A 24,583-nucleotide genomic window follows, 5' to 3' on the forward strand; every position below is an offset into this window, starting at 1 on the left:
TATTCGCTCGATACAATTTGAAACGAGACTCTTCCGACCAGGCAACCTGTTTCCAATCATCAACAGTCCCAGGCGAGGCTTAAAGCTTTGTGGCGCGTCCAGTCATCATGTGTTCACGAAAGACCATATCGATGATATTTAGTTGAACGATTCGCACGCAGACACTTTTTGATGGCCCAACATTGAAATCTGCACTAGTTTGCGGATGGGTTGCACTTCTGTCACGTTGAACGATTCTCTTCGGTGGTCCTTGGTCCCGTTCTTGCAGAATCTTTCCCTTGCCGCAGTGATGTCGGAGTTTGATGTTTTATCAGATTCCTGATATTCAAGGTGCACTCGTGAAATGGTCGTGCGGGAAAATGCTCAGTTAATCGCTACCTCGGAGATGCTGTGTCCCATCGCTCGTACCACGTTCAGACTGACTTAAATCTTGATAACCCGCCATTGTAGTTGCAGTAACCGATCTAACAATGCGCCAGACATTTGTTGTCTTACTGTATAAAGGCGTTGCCGACCGCAGAGCAGTATTCTGTCTGTCTACAGGCCTTACCAATTTCTTTGGTGCTTCAGTGTAGAAAGGCGCATAGCTTTATACCCGATAAATGAACATGGAAAAGCTGTGTGCTTTTTCGAAGCCCAGATTCTGACTCCTGGCAACAAATGGTCGACGAGAAACAATTCGAGGCAAGGTGGCAGACTCAATCTGCTGGAGGTCCAGCTTGGGCTAGAGGTCGTAGGTGAAAAACAGCCCATCACGAACTGCAGAATCCAGGCAAAAAAAAAGCTAGGGCAAAGAATATTCTGCTTCCTGCAAACATAATGGCACAGTTTTTCGGGTGAGATGATATGGCAGAATATTTTAATTGAGGCAGAACCATGTCTGGGACCTATTACCGTTTTGGAGAGTCTGAAGCCGAAGTTGTCAGAAAAAATAAATAAATAAACTGAGGCAAAATGAAAAGTTTTTACTTGAGTCAGGACAGAACTCTAGCACACATACTAAGAGTCACAATGCTGAAAGTGGGTCATCTGTGAATCCTACTGGTTCCTAAACTGCGCAACAAAATTAACGAATAACTTTTTCGGAACCCTGCGAATTTTCTCCCACTGCAACGTATAAGTTAGACATTTGGCTTAAAGGTGCCCTCAACCTTCTTCTTTAATGGTGCAAAAATTTGGCCCCCTGTGAAGCCAATCCTTGGCTCAGCGACGCTTCAGATAGTGAGATGTTGGCATATGCTAAAAAAAGCAACAGTTCAAAAGTTCTGTGTGCTCTAAGGTGGTTTAATGACGTCACATTGGCACCAAATTTTACCACAATTCTTCCAAAATCCACCGAGGATATGACAGAATCGACACGGAAAGGCTTCAGGGGGTGGTATAAATGGCGTCAATGACATTGACACACTCCCTTTTCCTGCTGTGTTGATTCCCACACATTTTGCGATCGAAAGCGGCAGATCGCAGTGTGATGCAGCCGTGTACCGCAAGTCTCTAGAGGAACGGAAAGTTCCAAATGATTGGAAAAGAGCACAGGTAGTCCCAGTCTTCAAGAAGGGTTGTCGAGCAGATGCGCAAAACTATAGACCCATATCTCTGACGTCGATCTATTGTAGAATTTTAGAGCATGTTTTTTGCTCGAGTATCATGTCGTTTTGGGAAACCGAGAATCTATTATGTAGGAATCAACATGGATTCCGGAAACAGCGATCGTGTGAGACCCAACTCGCTTTATTTGTTCATGAGACCCAGAAAATATTAGATACAGGCTCCCAGGTAGATGCTATTTTTCTTGACTTCCGGAAGGCGTTCGATACAGTTCCGCACTGTCGCCTGATAAACAAAGTAAGAGCCTACGGAACATCAGACCAGCTGTGTGGCTGGATTGAAGAGTTTTTAACAAACAGAACACAGCATGTTGTTATAAATGGAGAGACGTCTACAGACGTTAAAGTAACCTGTGGCGTGCCACAGGGGAGTGTTATGGGACCATTGCTTTTCACAATATATATATAAATGACATAGTAGATAGTGTCGGACGTTCCATGCGGCTTTTCGCGGATGATGCTGTAGTATACAGAGAAGTTGCAGCATTAGAGAATTGTAGCGAAATGCAGGAAGATCTGCAGCGGATAGGCACTTGGTGCAGGGAGTGGCAACTGACCCTTAACATAGACAAATGTAATGTATTGCGAATACATAGAAAGAAGGATCCTTTATTGTATGATTATATGATAGCGGAACAAACACTGTTAGCAGTTAATATTGTAAAATATCTGGGAGTATGCGTGCGGGACGATTTTAAGTGGAATGATCATATAAAATTAATTGTTGGTAAAGCGGGTACCCGGTTGAGATTCATTGGGAGAGTCCTTAGAAAATGTAGTCCATCAACAAAGGAGGTGGCTTACAAAACACTCGTTCGACCTATACTTGAGTATTGCTCATCAGTGTGGGATCCGTACCAGATCGGGTTGACGGAGGAGGTAGAGAAGATCCAAAGAAGTGCTGCGCGTTTCGTCACAGGGTTATTTGGTAACTGTGATAGCGTTACGTAGATGTTTAACAAACTCAAGTGGCAGACTCTGCAAGAGAGGCGCTCTGCATCGCTGTTTAGCTTGCTCGCCGGGTTTCGAGAGGGTGCGTTTCTGGATGAGGTATCGAATATATTGCTTCCCCCTACTTATACCTCCCGAGGAGATCACGAATGTAAAATTAGAGAGATTAGAGCGCGCACGGAGGCTTTCAGACAGTCGTTCTTCCCGCGAACCATACGCGACTGGAACAGGAAAGGGAGGTAATGACAGTGGCACGTAAAGTGCCCTCCGCCACACACCTTTGGGTGGCTTGCGGAGTATAAATGTAGGTGTAGATGTAGATGTGCCACAGGAAGACGTTCTTGACAACCGGTGGCACTGTCGACGCCCCTCGGACGTTTCAACCCTTCTCTATGCATATTATGAGGCTGCAGCTTTGTCCAACGGGATCGCAGCACTGTGGAGTGCAGCAACATTAGTTCCTGCTCTCGTGTACCACTAGGGATGGTTCAAAATCACTCTATGAAATCTGAACGTGATCCGAAGCAGCAATGGGGTTCCTCTAACGAGATCAACTCGGATGCCACCCACGCGAATCTCTTGCGAACTTGAGAAATTTATCTTCCCGAAAGTAGACGCCAATTCAGACTGACGGCTGCTCTGCGCCTGAAGGTGGCCAAACCCCAGTGAAGGGCTCTTCAAGGGATGTCTAACCTTCAGATTCTCGAGCAGCTGTCAGGCTGAACTGGTATTGAAGTTTCTAAAAGGTACATTTGTAACGTGCTCAACAAAGTTGTCTAGGTGGCACCGAGGATGTTGCCGAAATCAGGGGGTCTTAGAGGAATGCCTTGCCATTGTATTCACGCACATGTTCATTCAACAGGAGGGCGGAAAACTCGGAAAACAGAAGGGATGAAAAAGCTTCGGATTACGTTCAAATTTTTTCGAATGATTTTGAACGATCTCTAGTGGTTCCAAACCGTACACGAGAGCAGAAATGGATGTCGCACTGCAATCGAAATGGGTGAGATCAGGTTCAGTGGGTAGTCAACCCAAGAATGTCCTTAAGGGTTAAAACGTCCGAGGTGACAGCAGTGTCACAAGCGGTCAAGAATTTCTTTCTGTTACACATCACATTGCGAACTGTCCTTTTCGATTCAGAAAAGTGAAGGAATCAAGAGAAGGCTGGAAATGTGGGTAAGAAAGGCTGTGACGACTTTCCCATAGTGTAACACGTTCATAGTGGCGTTGGACAGAACTGTAGTGCCAATGTAATATTATTAACCCACCTCAAAGCTCACATGAACTGAGTTGCGGCCTTTTTGTCGCATGTGTCGACACCTGGCTGTTTGAAGCATCTCCGAGCCCGAGGGTGCCGTCGTAGGGCGCCATCTTTTGCGCCGTTATACAGGAACGTTGTAGCCACCTTTGAACCAAATTTCACACTTATGCGTCGCAATGGGAGAAAATTCACGGGATCCCGAAAACGTGATCCTTTAATTCTGTTGCGCAGTGTAGAATACGTTATTGGCAGATTTAGGCACCGAGGGAGGTGGCGCAGTGCATTTTGGAGGATTACGGTTCAAACCTGCGTCCCCCATCCTGCTTTACGTTTTCCGTGATTTCCCTAAATCGCTTCAGGCAAATAGAGGGATGGTTTCTTTGAAAGGGCATGGCCGATTTCCTTCCCCATCCTTCCCTATTCCGACGAGAACGATGACCTCTCTGTTTGGTCGCTTCCCCCAAATCATTCAACCAAGCAATCAGATTTAGGCCTATAACATCGTGTATCACAGTCTGAAAATCTTGCTTGATGGGAAGACATTCACGTGAAATGACACGATCGCCTCCGTAGCAAAGTATTTTGCTGAACTGAAGATAAACCTACTCTTCAGAAGAAAAAGAAAGGAAACCAGTTGGACGAAGATTCGTCCGAAGACACAATATTTTCACTACATGAATGAGGATAGCAACTTAGGATGAATTTCAGCTTGGGCATCGATACTAAAAGTTCACGTTGGTGCCAGCTAGCTGTAAGTTGTTGGTTCGCGTAGTTGCCAGTAGAGGTCTCCCCGGTGCAATAAGCTTGCTCTGTTCCTTTGTTTACTATCTAGTGGGCGTCGAATCAAAATGGGAATTACATACCAAAAAAAGGCGTTTTCCGTTTCAGTTCACTTACAACCCTGCGGCGTGACTTTCCCACAGAGCGACCCTCACGGATGAAATGGCAGTAAATGGCGCGCGGATCTCAAGATTTATTATTTCCCTCCAAGATCGCTTGATCTGAAGGTATACGTGGCTCTCCATAATACAATTTTCGGTGAACTGCGACGTCGTATAACGATCGAAATGCTCGTAGAGGTGAGAGACGAATCTGACTATCGTCCCGATTTATATTGTGTGTCCGTTGGAAGCTATATTGAAAGTTTGTGAAAGGTAATTTGTGGAATCGGCTCTATCTTTTTGAGGCATCGTCTGTATTGTCGGACGAGGAACTACGTAAAAGTATAAACAGGAGTTTTTCGACAACTTAACCGGTTACAGCTCTTTGCCAGACTTGTCAAACTGTCCTCGCACACGACCCAAGCGGCCTGCCGCTGTCGTGTCTGGGAGTGCCGGAGAGGAGGGAAAGAGGCGGCAGTGTTCCGGTAAGCTCTCCAGGTTAACGGCCCCGGCGATGGAGAACGGTGCCCGCCGTGCCACTTTGCGGCAGAGGAGCATTCACGGAGTAAGGGCCCGCCATGTAGGTCGCCACAGGGCAGGGCTTATCAGGCAAATTTACGGCGCTCGCGCAGAATTGAGGTTAACTGCCGCCGTTTCGCGCGCACGTATGTCGAAAGCAGGTAGCATGCGGGTACAAGACATGGGAAACAGCGAGATATTCGTACTTCCTGAAATTGCTAAAAAGGACAGTGATAACAGAGCAGGTACGGTTCTAGTAGCAGTGCCAAATAAATTTACGAAATTTTCTTTAATTTTTCATATTCAATAGAAACTAAACAATGCTGACAACGTTGTAATTCAGTTATCATTCCTGTACCTTGATCCACATTTCCAATTCCTGGCCGGCCGAAGTGGCCGTGCGGTTCTAGGCGCTACAGTCTGGAGCCGCGTGACCGCTACGGTCACATGTTCGAATCCTGCCTCGGGCATGGATGTGTGTGATGTCCTTAGGTTAGTTAGGTTTAAGCAGTTCTAAGTTCTAGGGGACTGATGACCACAGCAGTTAAGTCCCATAGTGCTCAGAGCCATTTGAACCATTTGAACCATCCAATTCCTGCTAGCACACGGTTTCTTTAGTCTTTCTTCCGCTCCAGTCACTAGAAGAAAGTGATTGTTTAATTTTATCTTGTCATCACGATCTCCTGCAACTGGGCAGTCAAGGAAAATTCCCGGACTGCATACTTGTGAGCAAAATATGTAAATTGTGCATAGCATTTCTGTTTAATTCTGGCAGCTTATGGGCCATATTTAACGTCGCGTCCTGCCGTTAGCAGAACGGTGCTAACAACATGATGAAGGCCACACAGGCGTGGGTGACGCTGATTGGAAAGTCCAGATCTTAGTCCACGTGTTTTCCATATTTTCATTTCGGCAAGCTGAAAGAACACCTGGGGCCAAAGAGTTTTGCCAATGATGAGGACGCTTACACAGTGGTTCCTGAATAATTCTGTGACCTCGGAGCGGATTACTATCGTCGAAATATTAAACGATTGGAAGAACGTCTCCGACCGGTACCAATTTTTACAGAGACTTGATGACTATTTTGAAAAATAGTGCCATATTTCTGTGCCACTTTGAAGCGCAGTGCAGCATTCAATAAAAGTTTATTGGCCTGCCATAACAATGTGTAACTTAATCTTTGAAGTTCTCTCGTATTTATATGATTTTCTTCCACCATTTGAACAAAATGGGTAATAACGCCGTGGGTCTCCTTTGTATACGCCGGATGTCCACCGCTAGTACCAGATGTTGTCGCCCCACCCGCTATTCGTCGATCCTTCCACTTGACCACCATTTCAGTGCAAGTCGTAGTAGTAACTCACATCCGGAAGTTACTTTAGGATGTGTAGTGCGAGCCAGTTTTCGTACTACACCAGTACCCCCTTCCTGTTCCAGAATTGTGCGCGGGAAGAACGACTGTTGGCAAACCTCAGCCTGAATAATTTCCGTGACGTTTCAGCCATGCCCATTTCGGCAGGCATACATGGGAGGAAGTAATATGTGGTGTGACTCTTCTTGGAACAAATACTCTCGCAATATTTACGGTAGCCCTCGCCGAAATGCAAAAGATCCCTCTTTTAACGTCTGCCAATGTAATTTGCAGCATCTTTGTAACGCTCTAGCAGACACTAAACGATGAAATGACCATACGCGCCGCTCCCCGTGATTATTCTGTTCGTCCTCAATTAACCCTTTCTGGTGAGGGTCCTATACTGACAAACAATTGTGTTGATTCTAGCAATAACTCTGATATCTTGCTATAAATACGAGCGGCTACAGTCAAAAAGAACGTATATTCTTCAGCAGGGGTTGATACAGTACAGAATACATACTTGTCCAACTGATCAGAAATATATTCATAAAATCGTTTTTAAGATATATTATTTTCGCCCCATCCTGTTTGTCAAGAGGAAGGTCGCTTTATTCCAAGTAATTCGTTGTCTTTAAACTCAGAATATGTTTCAGAATGATCCTGTGCATATGAATGAGTAATACAGTAAGGTAGTTTATTATCATCTGTGAAGAGTCGTCTAGATATTAATCTGACTTATACGCTCAGCTAATAACCAGGAACAGTTCTCTGCTCCTCCTCGAAACACTCAAAATTTGGCTTGTTGAATTGGCTCGACTGACGTTAGTCATTGTGAGATGATATACATGGGTCAGTCAAATAAAAACCAAATGTATGGGGAAAAGTAAGTAAAATCTTCGTTACTTCAAAAGTAATCGGCATAACCGTTAACAGAATTATCACACGACGAAGCAAAACGATCAATGCCTTCATATAAAACTGATTCCAATTGTCTATTTAACCATGTTATACCCAGAGTGTGCATCTCTTCATCCACAATAAATTGGCAGACCCACACGTCGCGGAGGTTATTTCGACTACACTGTGGAAGTTTCGCTGGCAAGCCAATACACATGGTCCTTGCACACCCAGTTTCTCCACATGCCATTCTCAAACTTTTGGAGCCCTGAAGAAAGACATTCATTGCCATCGAAGTGCTGTATAGGTAGAATTATGGGTCCATAAGTCACTGCAAACCTTGATATAAGCTATGGCAATTGCTTTTGAAATAATAAACAGTTTACTTACTTTTTCCATCCATCATGTTTTCGTTTGAATGCTCCTTATATTTCGCCAGTGGCTGTGAAAGATAATTGGAACATGTTAAAATACTAATTTCGCTATAAATTGCTTTTTGGTGTGGCTTACAAAGTAAAGACCTCTATGACATCACATAGACATTGTTAACTCATTTGGAGCAGTAAACTAATCTTCATCATGGCTTCCATTATGGATACTTTAGAGTTATTGAATTCCAGGCTTTTGCAGATAACACTACACGTAGAAAATCTATGATGAAATGTGTTACCGATACTACCCACAGATGGAATTCACTATACATGGTACTGTGATTTTCGTAAATGGTTCAATATATCGAAACAAGAACTCTGTCAAGTGGCAGTAGCGACTACTTTTGGCAAAAGTTAGTAACACACAGAACTGTTAAAGACAGTCTATAAATTTTGTAGCAAAAAGTAGTGGCAAAACTTTCAAAATCTGTTATTTGTGATGTATATGAAGCGGAATATATGTGTGTATGCCCAGCATCTCTTCCCAAACCCTTGCATCAATTTCAACCAAATATGGCATGGAAACAGCGGGCCTCATGAGTAACAGCATTTTGGGGTTTATCAATTCCTAGTTCCAGCAGGAGCAGAGATGTAGTCAAAAACGTGTTTCCTCCAGTGTCTGGTGTATAGGCTGCCTTGCACTGCACTGCACTGCACGTTTTGAGGGAGCAGCACCATCCTGCAAAATCAAGCTGCTTTGCAGGCCAACCTACATGTCAGTAGCAAGAAACCATTTTCCCAGCCCAACATTTAGGCTGTTCTGCATGGTGGGCTTGCTGTGTTGGAGTGCTATCAACCTGCTTTGCATGGCGGCCTGTGCGTTGGGGGCGAATAAATGCTTTTTTGAGCTCCTGGTGTGTAGCCTGCCCTGACTGACTGGCATGTTGTGGGAATAGTTTTGGGTTTCTTTAGTGAACTGTACAGCAGGAGCTACATATGCCAATGAGCATGGCTAAGGACCGATTGTGGCGAATAGAGGGAGGGGGATGGGCAGAGCAAGAAGGAGGAGGAAACAGACAGAGAAAGGGGAGTAGGGGGGGTGTTACATGAGGGAGGTGGAAGGTGTAGAGGGGTAATCTTCAGCTAGACAAGGAAGAGGGGGTAGGAAGATAATATGGGAAGAGAGAGGGGAGAGGATATTGTCAGAGGAGGGAAGATATTATCAGAGAGAGGGAGTGGAGGGAATGGACAAAGAGAGGAGCAGCAGGAGGTGGAGATGAAGAGACAGAGACAGTGGGAATGAGGAGACAGACAGATGGGAGTGAGAGGATGAGGTGGACAGGGGGAGGAGGAGGTGAATAGAGAGAGGGGGAGGAGGAGGTGTGCTCAACATATGTGATGAATGCATATGAGGATGAAGTCATGGTGAAAAGACAATATCAAAGCACCGACTAATGCTCAGATGCGAGATGTCGCATGTCAGCAAAATTTACTTTTGTTAAACATCTTCTGTAATACTACTGGTATCCACTTTACATAAAACAACACAGTAACATTTATTCTGCTTGAAACGTTTAATAGTACTACGAAGACTTTAGAATCTCAGCTGAGTCATCGCCAGATGTCATCATTTATAGGATGTTGTACTGTAACCATAGCGCTGTCCATTTTCATAGCTGTGATGTTGTATAGGCAAGAAGGATGACTGCAGACTTTGTAGCAAATAATTAGAAACTAGGATCAATGTAATGTGACCATTCGTTATAACTTTTATAGCGTTTGTGTCTGTTAAAATACTGGCGGGATTAGCCAAATATGCCGTATCGGCTGTTGTGTTTTCACTGTTTTTGAACTCTTAAGTATTAATTTTTTGTAGTTTATTTGCTCAGAAATTGTCTATCTGTTCAGAGGATGTAAACTGTTTGCAATGAAATATCAGTGAGAGAACTTGCGACATGCAAACTTTGACCTTGATCATCTAACCTTCAGATCCTTTATCTTCACATGGTGTTCTGGTGTATCTTCTGCTTCGAATAAATACTCTGCGACACACTCGCACTATCTGTTCTGCCTAGCCTCCAAGATGATGATGAGCTACGCTTGACTGTGTCGAGTTTTTCTTGTCGTTGATTGGTAGGAAAATGATTAAATGAAATAATGGACCTACAGTTATTCCATTACAGTTATCAATTATTATTTCCATTTCGTTCTACAGCATTAAATGTTATCACATAACTTGATCATTGACGGCACGAGATTATTACACTGTTTCATAATTTTATTATTTAGTAGTTCAAATGGTTCAAATGGCTCTGAGCACTATGGGACTCAAATTCTGAGGTCATTAGTCCCCTAGAACTTATAACTAGTTAAACCTAACTAACCTAAGCACATCACACACATCCATGCCCGAGGCAGGATTCGAACCTGTGACCGTAGCGGTCTCGCGGTTCCAGACTGCAGCGCCTAGAACCGCACGGCCACTTCGGCCGGTATTATTTAGTAGTCACTCTGTCGAAAATGATTGATTATCTCAAGGTTTCTACAACACTCTCGTACCTTTCGTCATCGTTTACTCTTACGTCCACCACTATCGACGTCCTCAGCCCCTCTGTGCCATGTCGCTACGGTGGTGTACCTGTACGCTCTCGAGGCTAAGCGTCCTTGCTTCACTAGTTATGCTTTTCACCATTTGCACCAAATGGCTGAACGTGATCTGCCGATGATTCCAATATTCTTTCAGACAATTTCATTTTCTTACCGATGCTTTTTTTAATCAAAATTCTGCATAAAATTTGGGTTGAGTTCAGTATGAATTTCACTATTCATTTACCTCTAGAAAAGTTTTAATTATTCTTCAATTAATAAAATTTGAAGTAGTATCGGAGGTTTCAGAAGATATACTCACCTTACAACAGATCCACTGATACGTTGGACACGATACTAGTGCCGCTTATTGTAGAACCTCGTTCTTTTCAGTCAAAAAGTCCTAAGTGCGCTGGGAGTGGGGAAACGGAGGTTTCTAGTACAGGATGTTTGGGAGTGAATTTCCAAATTCCAGTACAAGCCTTGAGAACGACATAGTTTAGTCCTTTTGATGATGTGTAACGAACTCATCACTAATTTCCTATCCCATGCGAATAATTGGAAAACTGTATATATTTCCTTTATTTTCTTTCTTTTAAATTTTTTTCAGATATTTCGTGATATTACGTCGGTGAAAGTGTGATGAGTAATTGTTACGTAATCCAGTACTGTTATTTTCAGACGTAATATTATTCACAAAGTACCTCGTATATTATCTATGCATTGATGGAAGCTTTGAACCAATGATGAAAACCATATCTGTGCAAAAGTTTTACGAACGAGGGAGAGACAATTGATGTGCGAGCTAGTTCAAGGAGGGACTCTGCAGTCTTAAGACGGGCGGTCGTGATATGTCAAATTATTGGGAGAAAAGGCGATCATATCTTGTAAAGAGAAGTGTTTCTGAATAGTTTTGGTCGGAAGGCAGAGTTTGGAAGAAGAGAACGTGCAGACTGGTGGAACAGCAGTTCAAGATGGGACTTCGAAGCGTTGGGACGGATCGGACGCGAGTGCGGTGTTAATCGAAGAAAAGTCATATGAAATTATGGAGAAAAGAGTAATTTTTGCACTAGTGGAACGAGGAGAAGTTTGGAGGAGACCAGAGGCAGCAATCTTGAGACGGAGAACGTTATTATTTGCGAGAAAATCTAGTCGAACAAGGAACATTCTAGAAGACTACTGCTTCACAGTTTGCGATGGAAAAATAAAAAAAAGGATAAAAAAAGTGAACCTTCTGGAATCAGCAGCAATCCCGGTACGAGAGTGCTGCTATATCGTGAAGTATTCCAAGCAGCCGACCAATTTAATGTACGAGGTAATCTTAAAGATCGAGAGAGACTGAATTTTATTGTTCTACAGTATTTCGAGTGACAAAGAACAGATAACATTTTCTTTTGTTTCTATCTGTGTTTAATAATGTGTGAGGACCAAGCTTCAGAGTGTTTATTTTGGATGAGAGTAATAAACTGACGACGTGTTCAATCTCACTGTTAAGCTGTCGGTACTGTCGAATGTTAAAATCCGTGTTCGACATATTAATCTGAGATGTCCCTTTCCGCACCTTTTGCAGTCTGTTAAAATTTCTTTTCAGTGTATTTATCTTTAGTGGGACGCATCAGAACAGTCGGGAAGTTTTTTTTTCATTTTAGGGCATTATTTCATTTTTAAAAGGAATTAGCCATCACCATCTTACTCCAGCTTAGCAATATTCGAGGACAGCAGAGCATCGGAACCAGAGAACCACTCTGCAACAATCACGAGGTAAGTCACATTTGTGATCTGGCAGCTACCATCTGGGATTATTATTTTTTATGTGTAGTCTTGGGACAAAACTACATCTCTCTAGAGCATTACATTTAAAGAACAAATGTATTGATTGCTGTAGACATTAATTCACTTTGGTAACGTGTTAGTGAGACAAATAACTTACCTCTTTTATGCAATGTATTAAGTACCATAGATGTAATCAACATTCGCTCTCGCAGTGGTAATCTTGTAATCAGAAGATATAATGTAACGTTAGTGGCTTTATCATTGGAGTGCTAGTAGGTTTAACAAATCATTAAACTCCAGATTTGGTCACATCGTTATATGCCGAAAGTCCACTTTGTAATTAATATTTGGTCGTTAAGATCGACCTTAACTTGTCCCATATTGATATGACAACAAATCAGCAAACAGTGTTCCCTTACTTTGTACATAACCATTCTGGTTTCAGAAACTTGCTCATACATCTTGTTTTCGCACCTGACAGTTAACTAACAACTATTATTACAGAATCGTCTTCTTTGGTTTGTAAGTGTGATTGTGGGTGTGCATTTGTGTTGCACTGATCAATTCAGTCAGCTGTAAGGAGAAAAGCTAGCTGCCAAATATTTTTGTAAATACATTCGTTCAGATTGGAAGCTTTCCGCGTTACGTGGAACTTAATAGAAGGCAGGTGGCAAGTTTTATAAATAACAACAAGGTGGTGTTGTTGCTACGTTGCACGGATTAATTACGTGTTTGCGACAGCACCACTTCCGGCACCAGTATACTGTACAGCACATTAAGGACTTAAATGCTCCGCAAACTTTCATAATACTCTCTTAACCTATTTAGAAACAGTGGTGATGGTTAATCAGGCAGAAGCAGAGTAGTTAGGACCGTTTTAGTCTGATAACCAACGAAAAGCTCCGTAAATATTGTTGGGAGCCGGGTAATTGGAATACTAAAATTCGCATGTGGGACAATGGACAATACTGTGTCACAGAAAAAAAAAATGTGTGTATGTTTCACCACTGAAGTGTGGAGTCACTTCCAGTGATGAATGTGGTACTTTAATCTGGCTGATTGTAAATTAAACTGCGCATTCTGATTTCATCAGCTTTTCCGGTTTAAAATTTGACCAAACGGATGACAGTTCAGAGTTTCACTCAGCACTGCTATAAGAGGGAATAGGTCAACGAAAGAGGAGAGATGGGAGAAACTTTTGAACCAATCTAATCGAAAGTGAACATTTTAATTACGTTCCATCATAGCACATTAATATTCCACTGGTGTCTGATGATTTTACTGTGGGTCATCACTCTTATGGCAGGTCTGAAGCGACCCACCATGATTACCTCCTTTGTGCCAATCTCTTCATCTCAGGATAGCATGTACACCCAGCGTCCTGTGTCCTCAGATCAGTCTGTGTCTTCTATTACAACTTTTTCCACACATGTACCCCTGTTATATCAGAGAAGTTACTTTGTGATGTCGTAAAACATGTCCTTCATAGCACTCCTACTACTAGACATTGCTTCCCTCGGTGATTCAATGCGAAACTCATTTTTATCCTATGATTGCACTTAATTTTCAGCGCCCTTCTTTAACGCCGCATTTTTATCACTTCCATTCTCTAAGTTTATGAACTACGTACTATACAGATTAATAATAAAGAACCTTTTCAGTTGATAATTTTGTCTGCAAGAGTAGAGCCAGCACATTCAGGTAAGAATGAATGGAAAACTGCGATTCCAGGTCATTAGCCACCGGGTTCAACGGCAACACCATCAGTGCTTCACAGCCATACGGTTCATACGCTAAAATAATACTGTACTTTTAAATATTTGTTAGGGATGGCTGATGGACAACTGTGTGGAACAGGATAATATTCCCATCCCGATAAGTAGTGTAGTTTCTGAGAGCCTGTGACTGTAAAAGTAAGTGTACGTAGCTTCTCTGCTACCCGTCACGATTTGAACACACTTAGTGAAGTTAAGGAATAGAATGGTCATATGCGTTTAGTTATCGATAAAACACCGTGTCGTTGACTTACTTATCATTTGTGTCCCACATTTACCATTAACGTTATGATAATTGTTTGGTTCGTTAAATATCATTGATCTGGGATGATTACTCACACACGTACATGTCACGCAACGACTACGTAAATATAACAAATGTTCGCGTTATTTTACCTGCGAGAAAACATGTAAACAACAATGTTGTTTCAACAGGTGAAAAAAAGAATCCTACATTCTTAAATATCTTCACTATTTGCTGTCAACAGGTGTGATGGAAAATAGGGTCTATGATAGTTCGTGATAAGCAACTACATTTTACAGACTTCTTCTTCCGTACATTTGCGTTTGAAATAATTCGGCATTTTTGTGCTGGTGGAACGCTTGTGTCCGTCGTGTACCAATGAGGAGCTCTACAATCATCTGAGAGTCATTCGTTCTATGTACGTAGCAGCAGTAAAACTGTAGAGACTACACAGGCAATGCAAGGGCGCAATGTAACGTCGCGTTTCATCGGTCCCTAGGCGGTCAATATTATGCCTCAACATTTCCTCATGTGCAATAATACTGAAAGTGTAGGATTCATTTTGAGAGTCTGCGCAATAGCATTGAAAATATTTTTAAAAATTTTGAAATATATTGTGCTACCTGAGATATAATGTGCCGTCTATGCTTGTGTTTGAAGTTACTTTCGTGGTCTGTTAAATTCTTTACATTCTCTGAGGACCATCAAAGAATTTATGGATAAATGCCTCACTCCTTTTAGTCCCACACTAACGCTGAGTGAAGGACAATGTAAGTTCTTTCTCCTGCTAGCACCTTATTTATAAATGTTACAGTTATCTTCAAAATGTGAAATGAGTCTTCTCAACATACGTCATAAGAGAATAAAGGCTATTTTCACTATGGCACATATGTGTTGACAACACGCTTCATAAGGGAGCAATAACACTGAGGCTGTCGCTAGTATTCACAACTACTTAAACAGCTCTCTAGAAGAGATTCCAGAATGGAAATAACGTATAATCCTTATTACACACTGTGCAACAAATACTTTCTTCCTCAATGACGAGGTACCGTAGAATACGATGCCACAAGACACTAGTGAAAGAAAACAGCAAACGTAAGTTTTGACATTTTCACCTTCGAAATCTGATGTTATCCATAACGTAAAAGTTGCAGCGCTTAGACGTAACATGTGACTTCCAGTTCAGGTTCTCATCAGTGTAGACTCCTGGCTAATAATGACACGGAAAAAGGATTTTTTCTCATTAATATAAATATCTGACTAATACGTAGATGAAAACAGATTTTTTTATGTTTATTACTTGAAAGGACAGGACAGCTCTTGTAGTAAACACCAATGACTAAACAACATTTTCATGTAGTGTGCCATCCTCAACACAATTTATTCTTATCAACGAAGCAGTATTACAGCCTGCTGTTTTCTTTACAGTTTAAAAATAAACGGAGTATACTATTCATTTGTGCCCATGCAAAATCGGTACTGTGAACTTACTCAAGACATGCAGTATGTTCTTTACTCATTGGTTTATACAGCCATTATATTACGCAGGACAAACCCAACTCACGCCTAGACATTAAAATACTGTACCACTTTCCCAGAGTACATGTACATATGTTACAGGCGAAAGTGTGTGACGTTCAGATTCCGACTATAGAGAGTGTGTGTGGTGTTCTACACTTATTCAGAACAAGTACTTCACAATGTAGATTGAACTCAACATGACTAGTGACGTGGAAGGAAGATTATAAAGTAGTGGCTTCGGGAGGTCATAGCACCACCAAAACAATAAACTCTGCACAAATTTGTAGCCTTGGGTTTGACAATAAATGCAAAGAATTAATCACGTGGCGCACATGCATTTACGAAATTCATAACAAAGCTTGAAAAATGCACGCAGTTTACAATCATGAGCCGGCCTCTTTCACCAAGACAAGATGCGAACTTCGCCTGACGAACTTGCTAGTTCTAAACATTGTTCTGGCGGCAATGGGAAATAGGAGCCATGAAGGACTTTTGTTCAATTTTGAAAAGGCTCTTTACCCGCTTAAACAAGTAGAAGGAGAAGACAATGTTTGTCACAGGGATGAAAAATAAATAAACAGAATGGAAATATAAAATTACTTCTTCGCGCTTGTCCCAATATACAATACCGACACTGATAATGGGTACATGCTGCATCTATCTTAGTATAGGAATCTGATATACGAGAGGATTTCGACGCAAAAGAAGAAAAGTTTTGGTAATTAAGATTGTCACCAAAGAGAGATTCTGGTGATTTTCTCAGTTTGGTTGTCAGATAAGTGAGATACGAGTGTTCAGTCATTTGTAACTAATACGTTACTGAACCGACTGTAAATAAATCTCCAGGAGTTAACGTACATTAATTCTGCTTACTCACACTCTGCTTATATGCAAGTGATCTTGCAGCAAAGCAAGTTTACCGCTGGCAGGATTTTCCCGTTGCACATCAAGAGGGTGGAAATTGTTGGCACAGATTTCCCCTGGTGAGCACAACCTCTGAAGACTGCACGGACATTTTGTGCCTATGATAAGCATAAGTCGTCGGACACCAGAGTGAAGAACATAATCTGACAATGTTTCACAGTAAAGAACAAAACAATAGAATCTTTTTATTTTATGTTAGTGTCTCACCATAACGTAACCAAAAACTAGCGAAGTATTAGAAAACTAAAACTACAAGAGACTACCTCTCGCCTCCTTCATGAAACGAATTTTTAGCACCTGTATATCTTTGCTTGATCTTATTAAGCCTCTTTAACAGACTGTTTGAAACACTAAAACAAACAGAAACTGGGTTGGCTAAAGGATAACACCTAAAAAGGAGTGACCAGTGTAATTACGAAACGTGCGGTGTTACGAAGTGTTTTCGCAACAGACAGAGTGGGTGGTTAGCAAACGTGTTGATGCGTCTTTGTAAACCTATACTGCAGCGATTCTGCTTGACGAGGGTTCGACAAGTATTCCGTAGGTCTTCGGAGGTATATAGTACCAGATGTCAATGTACCGGTCACGCAACTCCGTTGAGTTATGGGTCGATGGTTTGCGAGCGCGATGCTGCCGCCCGATAGGTCCAAGATGTTTTCGATCGGGCTGCGATTGGGTCCCTATTGGTGGTCAGGACATCATCGTGAGTTTGCTGTCATGCTCATCAAACCACTGTACGACGATTTCTTTATCGTACCTCTGATTACTACACTGAAGACCCAAAGAAACTGGTACAACTGCCTAATATCATGCAAGGCCACCATGAGCACGCAGGAGCGCCGCAACAGCCCATATCGAAGATATTTCGTTGAATGGTTCGCACACTGACACTTGTTGATGGCCCAGCACTGAAATCTGCAGCAATAAGCGGAAAGGTCGCACTTCTGTCACGTTGAACAATTCTCTTCAGTCGTTCTTGGTCCTGTTGTTGCAGGACATTTTTCCGGCCGCAGCGATATTGGTGATTGATGTTTTACCGTATTCCAGATATTCACGGTACACGCGTGAAAAGGTCGTACGGGAAAATACGTGCCTCACCGCTACCTCGCAGATGCTGTGTCCCATCGCTCGAGCGCCGACCACGTTCAAACTCACTTAAATCTTCATAAGCTGCCACTGGAGCGGCACTAACCGATCTAACAACTGCACTAGACACTTATTGTCTTATGCAGGGTGGTCCATTGATAATGACCGGGCGAAATATCTCACGAAATAAGCGTCAAACGAAAAAACTACAAAGAACGAAAGTTGTCTAGCTTGAATGGGGAAACAAGACGGCGCTATGGTTGGCCCGCGAGATGGCGCAGCCATAGTTCAAACGGATATCAACTGCGTTTTTTAAATAGGAACCCCTACTTTTTTAATACATATTCGTGTGGTACGTAAAGAAATATGAATGTTTTAGTTGGACCACATTTTTCGCTTTGTGACAGATGGCGCTGTAATAGTTACAAACGTATAAGTACGTGGTATCACGTAACATTCCGCCAGTGCGGACGGTATTTGCTTCGTGATACATTATCCGTGTTAAAATGGACAGTTTACCAATTGCGGAAAAGGTCGATATCGTGTTGATGTATGGCTATTGTGATCAAAATGACCAACGGGCGTGTGCTATGTATGCTGCTCGGTATCCTGGACGACATCATCCAAGAGTCCGGACCGTTCGCCCGATAGTTACGTTATTTAAGGAAACAGGAAATGTTCAGCCACATGTGAAACGTCAACCACGACCTGCAACAAATGATGATGCCCAAGTGGGTGTTTTAGCTGCTGTCGCGGCTAATCCCCACATCAGTAGCAGACAAATTGCGCGAGAATGTGGAATCTCAAAAATGTCGGTGTTGAGAATGCTACATCAACATCGATTGCACCCGTACCATCTTTCTATGCACCAGGAATTGCATGGCGACGACTTTGAACGTCGTGTACAGTTCTGTCACTGGGCACAAGAGAAATTACGGGACGATGACACGCGTTCTATTTAGCTACGAAGCGTCATTCACCAACAGCGGTAACGTAAACCAGCATAATATGCACTATTGGGCAACGGAAAATCCTCGATGGCTGGGACAAGTGGAACATCAGCGACCTTGGTGGGTTAATGTATGGTGCGGCATTATGGGAGGAAGGATAATTGGCCCCCATTTTATCGATGGTAATCTAAATGGTGCAATGTATGCTGATTTTCTACGTAATGCTCTACCGATGTTTCACTGCATGACAGAATGGCGATTTACTTCCAACATGACGGATGTCCGACACATAGCTCGCATGCGGTTGATGCGGTATTGAATAGCATATTTCATGACAGGAGGATTGGTCGTCGAAGCACCATACCATGGCCCGCACGTTCACCGGGTCTGACGTCCCCGGATTTCTTTCTGTGAGGAAAGTTGGAGGATATTTGCTCTCGTGATCCACCGACAACGCCTGACAACATGCGTCAGCGTATTGTCAATGCATGTGCGAACATTACGGAAGGCGAACTACTCGCTGGTGAGAGGAATGTCGTTACAGGTATTGCCAAATGCATTGAGGTTGACGGACATCATTTTGAGCATTTATTGCATTAATGTGGTATTTACAGGTAATCACGCTGTAACAGCATGCGTTCTCAGAAATCATAAGTTCACAAAGGTACATTTATCACATTGGAGCAACCGAAATAAAATGTTCAAATGTACCAACGTTCTGTATTTTAATTTAAAAACCTACCTGTTACCAGTTGTTCGTCTAAAATTATGAGCCATATGTTTGTGACTAATACAGCGCCATCTATCACAAAGCGAAAAAAGTGGTCCAACTGAAACATTCATATTTATTGACGTGCTAGACGAATAAGTAATAAAAATTGGGGGTTCCTATTTTTAAAAAAACGCAGTTGATATCCGTTTGACCTATGGCAGCGCCATCTAGCGGGCCAACCATAGCGCCATCTGGTTTCCCCCTTCAAGCTAGACGAGTTTCGTTCTTTGTAATTTTTTCATTTGATGCTTATTTCGTGAGATATTTGGCCCGGTCACTATCAATGGACCACCCTGTATAGGCATTGTCGACCGCAGCCCCGTATTCTGTCTATTTACGTGTCTCTGTATTCGAATACGCATGCGTATAACAGTGTCTTTGGCTTTTCAGTGTATATAGGCAGTTGATCGACCTCGCGAATCGATACTAGACAATTTTTGCCTCTTATCGACACTGATACTGCCAAGGTATCCTTTCCGGCGATTCCAAGACATTTGAGAATTCTTCAGTTGCAGGTTAAAGTCGGTAACAAAGGACAAAAAATATTTTTGTGTGACAGCATTTGAGATTAACAGTTTTCGAAATTTTTCCTTTAACTGTACTGTGAAACCTTGCTTCTTGCCAGCTTTCATCATTAAAGGTCAAAAGGAAGTATCTTATAAGTTTCAGTGGGTGATTTTCCGAGTAGTAAATCATATGACATTTATGGCCGTGTCTCTTGACTCCATTGACTTAAAATCTTAAATGTTTTACACCATGAAGAATCCGTAGACCCTGTTATATGTCTCTCATTACAGCCTAATACGTCTTCCTGAGCCTGAGATAGAAACATCTTAACAGACGGACGGACAGACAGTCGGATAACGAATGACAAAAGCTGTTTTTTACCGTGATGTAAATACAAATTAACAATTTTCGATTTTTCTCGTTATTTTTACTGTGAAACGTTGCTTGTAGTTAAATTTCGTGATCATAGGTCAACGGGAAATATCATATAGGTTTTAATGAGTGAGTTTGCGAGCATCCAGACATATGATAAAATTGCCGTATCTTTCGATTACAATGACTTAGAAGCTTACGTTTTTCTACACCGCCAAGGGACCATAGACCTCAGCATGTAGCATAAATTTCAACATGATGCGTCCACCTGCTCCTGCGAAAAAAAGATTTTTAGCAGTCAGACAAACAGACAGACAGACAAGAAAAGCAATGCTATAGAGGATAGGTTTCTACCGTTTGAGGTAAGGAGCCATAAAAATAAACAAAAAACCAGATATATGATAAAATTGCCGTATCTTTCGATTACAATGACTTAGAAGCTTACGTTTTTCTACACCGCCAAGGGACCATAGACCTCAGCATGTAGCATAAATTTCAACTTGATGCGTCCACCTGCTCCTGCGAAAAAAAGATTTTTAGCAGTCAGACAAACAGACAGACAGACAAGAAAAGCAATGCTATAGAGGATAGGTTTCTACCGTTTGAGGTAAGGAGCCATAAAAATAAACAAAAAACTATGTCGCACATCCTCTCGTCCTCATTCAACAGAAATATGATAACACAATATATTTAGTCGACCACAACATTATGGTACCTGGAGGTGAGGGCGCATCTCGTGAGTTTTTATTGTGATATTTCGCGATGACACGCTGAACTACTTGTTAGCACATGCTCTAGCGTCTAGAAATAATTCACAGATCGACGCGCTTTCCTTATTTACTATAACGTCACCACGTGTTACCGATAACGACCACAGCGGGCGAAATGCAGTAACAATCTTGGTCGGGTAGTACACACATCACTTGTAGTCACTACATTCAACACACACACTCGGTTGACAAATCACAGAGCTCGTGGTATGAGGCTATTGCGCGTGATGAAAGAAAACACTAATCCGGTAAGGTGGCTAAACATCTCGTCATGGTTATTTCTTCCCCAGACATAGTACGAGTTTAAATTCTTGTCTAGTTCTGCCTTTATACACTACTGGCCGTTAAAATTGCTACACCAAGAAGAAATGCAGATGATAAACAGGTATTCATTGGACAAATATATCATACTAGAACTGACATGTGATGACATTTTCACGCAATTTGGGTGCATAGATCCTGAGAAATCAGTACCCAGAACAACCACCTCTGGCCGTAATAACAGCCTTGATACGCCTGGGCATTGAGTCAAACAGAGCTTGGATGGCGTGTACAGGTACAGCTGCCCGTGCAGCTTCAACATGATACCACAATTCATCAAGAGTAGTGACTGGCGTATTGTGACGAGCCAGTTGCTCGGCCGCCATTGACCAGACTTTTTCAGTTGATGAGGGATCTGCAGAATGGGCTGGCTAGGGCAGCAGTCGAACATTTTTTGCATACAGAAAGGCCCGTACAGGACCTGCAACATGCGGCAGTGCATTATCCTGCTGAAATGTAGGGTTTCGCAGGGATCGAATGAAGGGTAGAGCCACGGGTCGTAACACATCTGAAATGTAACGTCCACTGTTCAAAGTGCCGTCAATGAGAAAAAGAGGTAACCGAGTCGTGTAATCAATGGCACCCCATACCATGACGCGGGTGATACGCCAGTATGGCGATGACGAATACACGCTTCCAATGTGCGTCCACCGCGATGTCACCAAACAGGGATGCGACCATCATGATGCTATAAACAGAATCTGGATTCATCCGAAAAAATGACGTTTTGCCATTCGTGCACCCATGTTCGTCGTTGAGTACACCATCGCAGGCGCTCCTGTCGGTGATTCAGCGTCAAGGGTAACCGCGGCAATGGTCTCCGAGCTAGTCCATGCTGCTGCAAACGTCGTCGAACTGTTCGTGCAGATGGTTGTTGTCTTGCAAACGTCCCCATCTGTTGACTCAGGGATCGAGACGTTTCTGCACGATCATGCCTGTCATCTCGACAGCTAGTCATACGAGGCCGTTGGGATCCAGCACGGCGTTCTGTATTACCCTCCTGAACCCACCGATTCCATATTCTGCTAACAGTCATTGGATCGGGACCAACGAGAGCAGCAATGTCGCGATACGATAAACCGCAATCGCGATAGGCTACAATCCGACCTTTATCAAAGTCGGAAACTTGATGGTACGCATTTTTCCTCCTTACACGAGGCACCACAACAACGATTCACCAGGCAACGCCGGTCAACTGCTGTTTGTGTATCAGAAATCGGTTAGAAACTCTCCTCATGTCAGCTCGTTGTATGTGTCGCCAAAGGCGCCAATCTTGTGTGAATGCTCTGAAAAGCTAATCATTTGCATATCACAGCATCTTCTTCCTGTCGGTTAAATTTCGTGTCAGTAGTACGTCATCTTCGTGGTGTAGCAATTTTAATGGCCAGTAGTGTAGTAGCTCAGACGTTCATGTTTTTTTTTGTTTTATTTTTTTTCCGGACGGATCTTCCTCATAAGCAGCAGCGCCATACGGTACAAACCGTCCAGAATCAGCAAGAACAACAAAGTTCTAATCTCACCAGTCATGGAAATAAAGTTATCTTTGCGTGTGTTGTAAACTCTTCGCCAAGGATATCGCACAGAACGTGAAGCGTTCTCTTTGTTTTTCCCTTCCCTTCTGTCTTCAAGGTCGGTCGACCGTATTCTGTTGTGCAGCTGTGTCGCTGTCCCCGCGCTGTCGCGTCAAGCTGTCGCCGTAACAGATGATGCTGCTGACACGCGAAAGGAAGTTGTTCCGTTCCCACACCGCCGCGGGCGGCTCTCTTTCGACATTGCAAGCTTGCTTGTTGTTAAAGTTCCTCTTAAAGATTTTAATAGATAATCTACTACAAGAAAACGAAGGTCACTTAAATTTCTCATTTTCTCTCTTGCTGGGTACGGCAGTGTACGATTGTTTCGTTACCAGCAAAAGCATGAAACAGAACTTCGTTTTAGGAAAAGAGCATGCATGCATATATAAATGAGAATAGGTACAGAATTCCTTTTTCTCATCTCTCTTGCAGACTTTAATGCAGCATATGTTAATGGAAAGCAATGTTGACCGCACTAAAATGAACGATTTATCTGCTCATTGTTTTAAAGAGGATGTGACGAAAGCAGCACATGTGGTACGATTATACGTCGTGTCTGGCCTCCCACGTAAGTTCTGTAGCAAGATATTTTATTTTGTGCGTACAGTGACTCATTGTTATTTAGTCCATGTTAGCCAACGTTTCCTGTTATCGATCTTGTAAACAGAGCAGTACATACTCTAAGACAAAAAGATGGAAATCTGTAGTTTGATGTAAGTAGGCAAAGAAACAAGTGATTACAGATAGATAGATAGATAGATAGATAGATATTCAGCGATCACAGGGCCCGCAGACCACGCGGTGCTTCCACAAACTGCCTCCATTCCTTCCCGTTTTGAGCCCGGTTCCACCAGGTGTTTTCAATTCCCAGGGATGCTAGGTCCTTCGCCAGGTCGTCCATCCAGCGCTGTCTTGGTCGTCCAATGGGGCGTTTGGTTTTTGGTTTCCCCACTAGTGCCATCTCCGCCTGTCTTCCATCTGGCATACGGGCTAAATGGCTCACCCATTGTATTCTTTTGCTCTTTAGCTTCTGTAGGATAGTTGGTTGTCGCATCAGAAGGTAGATTTCCTCGTTTTTCCTCCTCCTCCTCCATTCGCCATTATCTAAAACTGGTCCCCATATCTTCCTCATTACTCTATTTTCAAATATTAATAGTTTTTCCCTTTCTCTCTTAGTCTTGCTCCATGTTTCTGAACCGTACATTACTGCTGGGCATATCACTGTGTTGCATATTTTCATCTTCGTGTTCACTGAGATCTATTTAGAGCCAAGCGTCTCTCTGAGGGTATGCATGCATTTCGCTCCCACTGTTATTCTTTCCTTGATGTCCATTTTTATGTTGTTGTCCGTGTTAAACCACGATCCCAAGTATTTGAACTGGTCTACTCTCTTGAACCTCTTGCCATCTATCTCAAGAAATTCTATCTGCTCTTGTCTTCTTCCTAATTGCATGAACTCTGTTTTGTCTCGATTCACTTTGAGCCCTACCTTCTGTGCATTATTGTCCATTTTCTGGTACATTTCTTTCAACTCGTGCTTTGATTCACTTAACAGTATTATGTCATC

The sequence above is a fragment of the Schistocerca piceifrons genome, chromosome 1 (genome assembly GCF_021461385.2).
Source record: "Schistocerca piceifrons isolate TAMUIC-IGC-003096 chromosome 1, iqSchPice1.1, whole genome shotgun sequence".
Lineage (NCBI taxonomy): Eukaryota > Metazoa > Arthropoda > Insecta > Orthoptera > Acrididae > Schistocerca > Schistocerca piceifrons.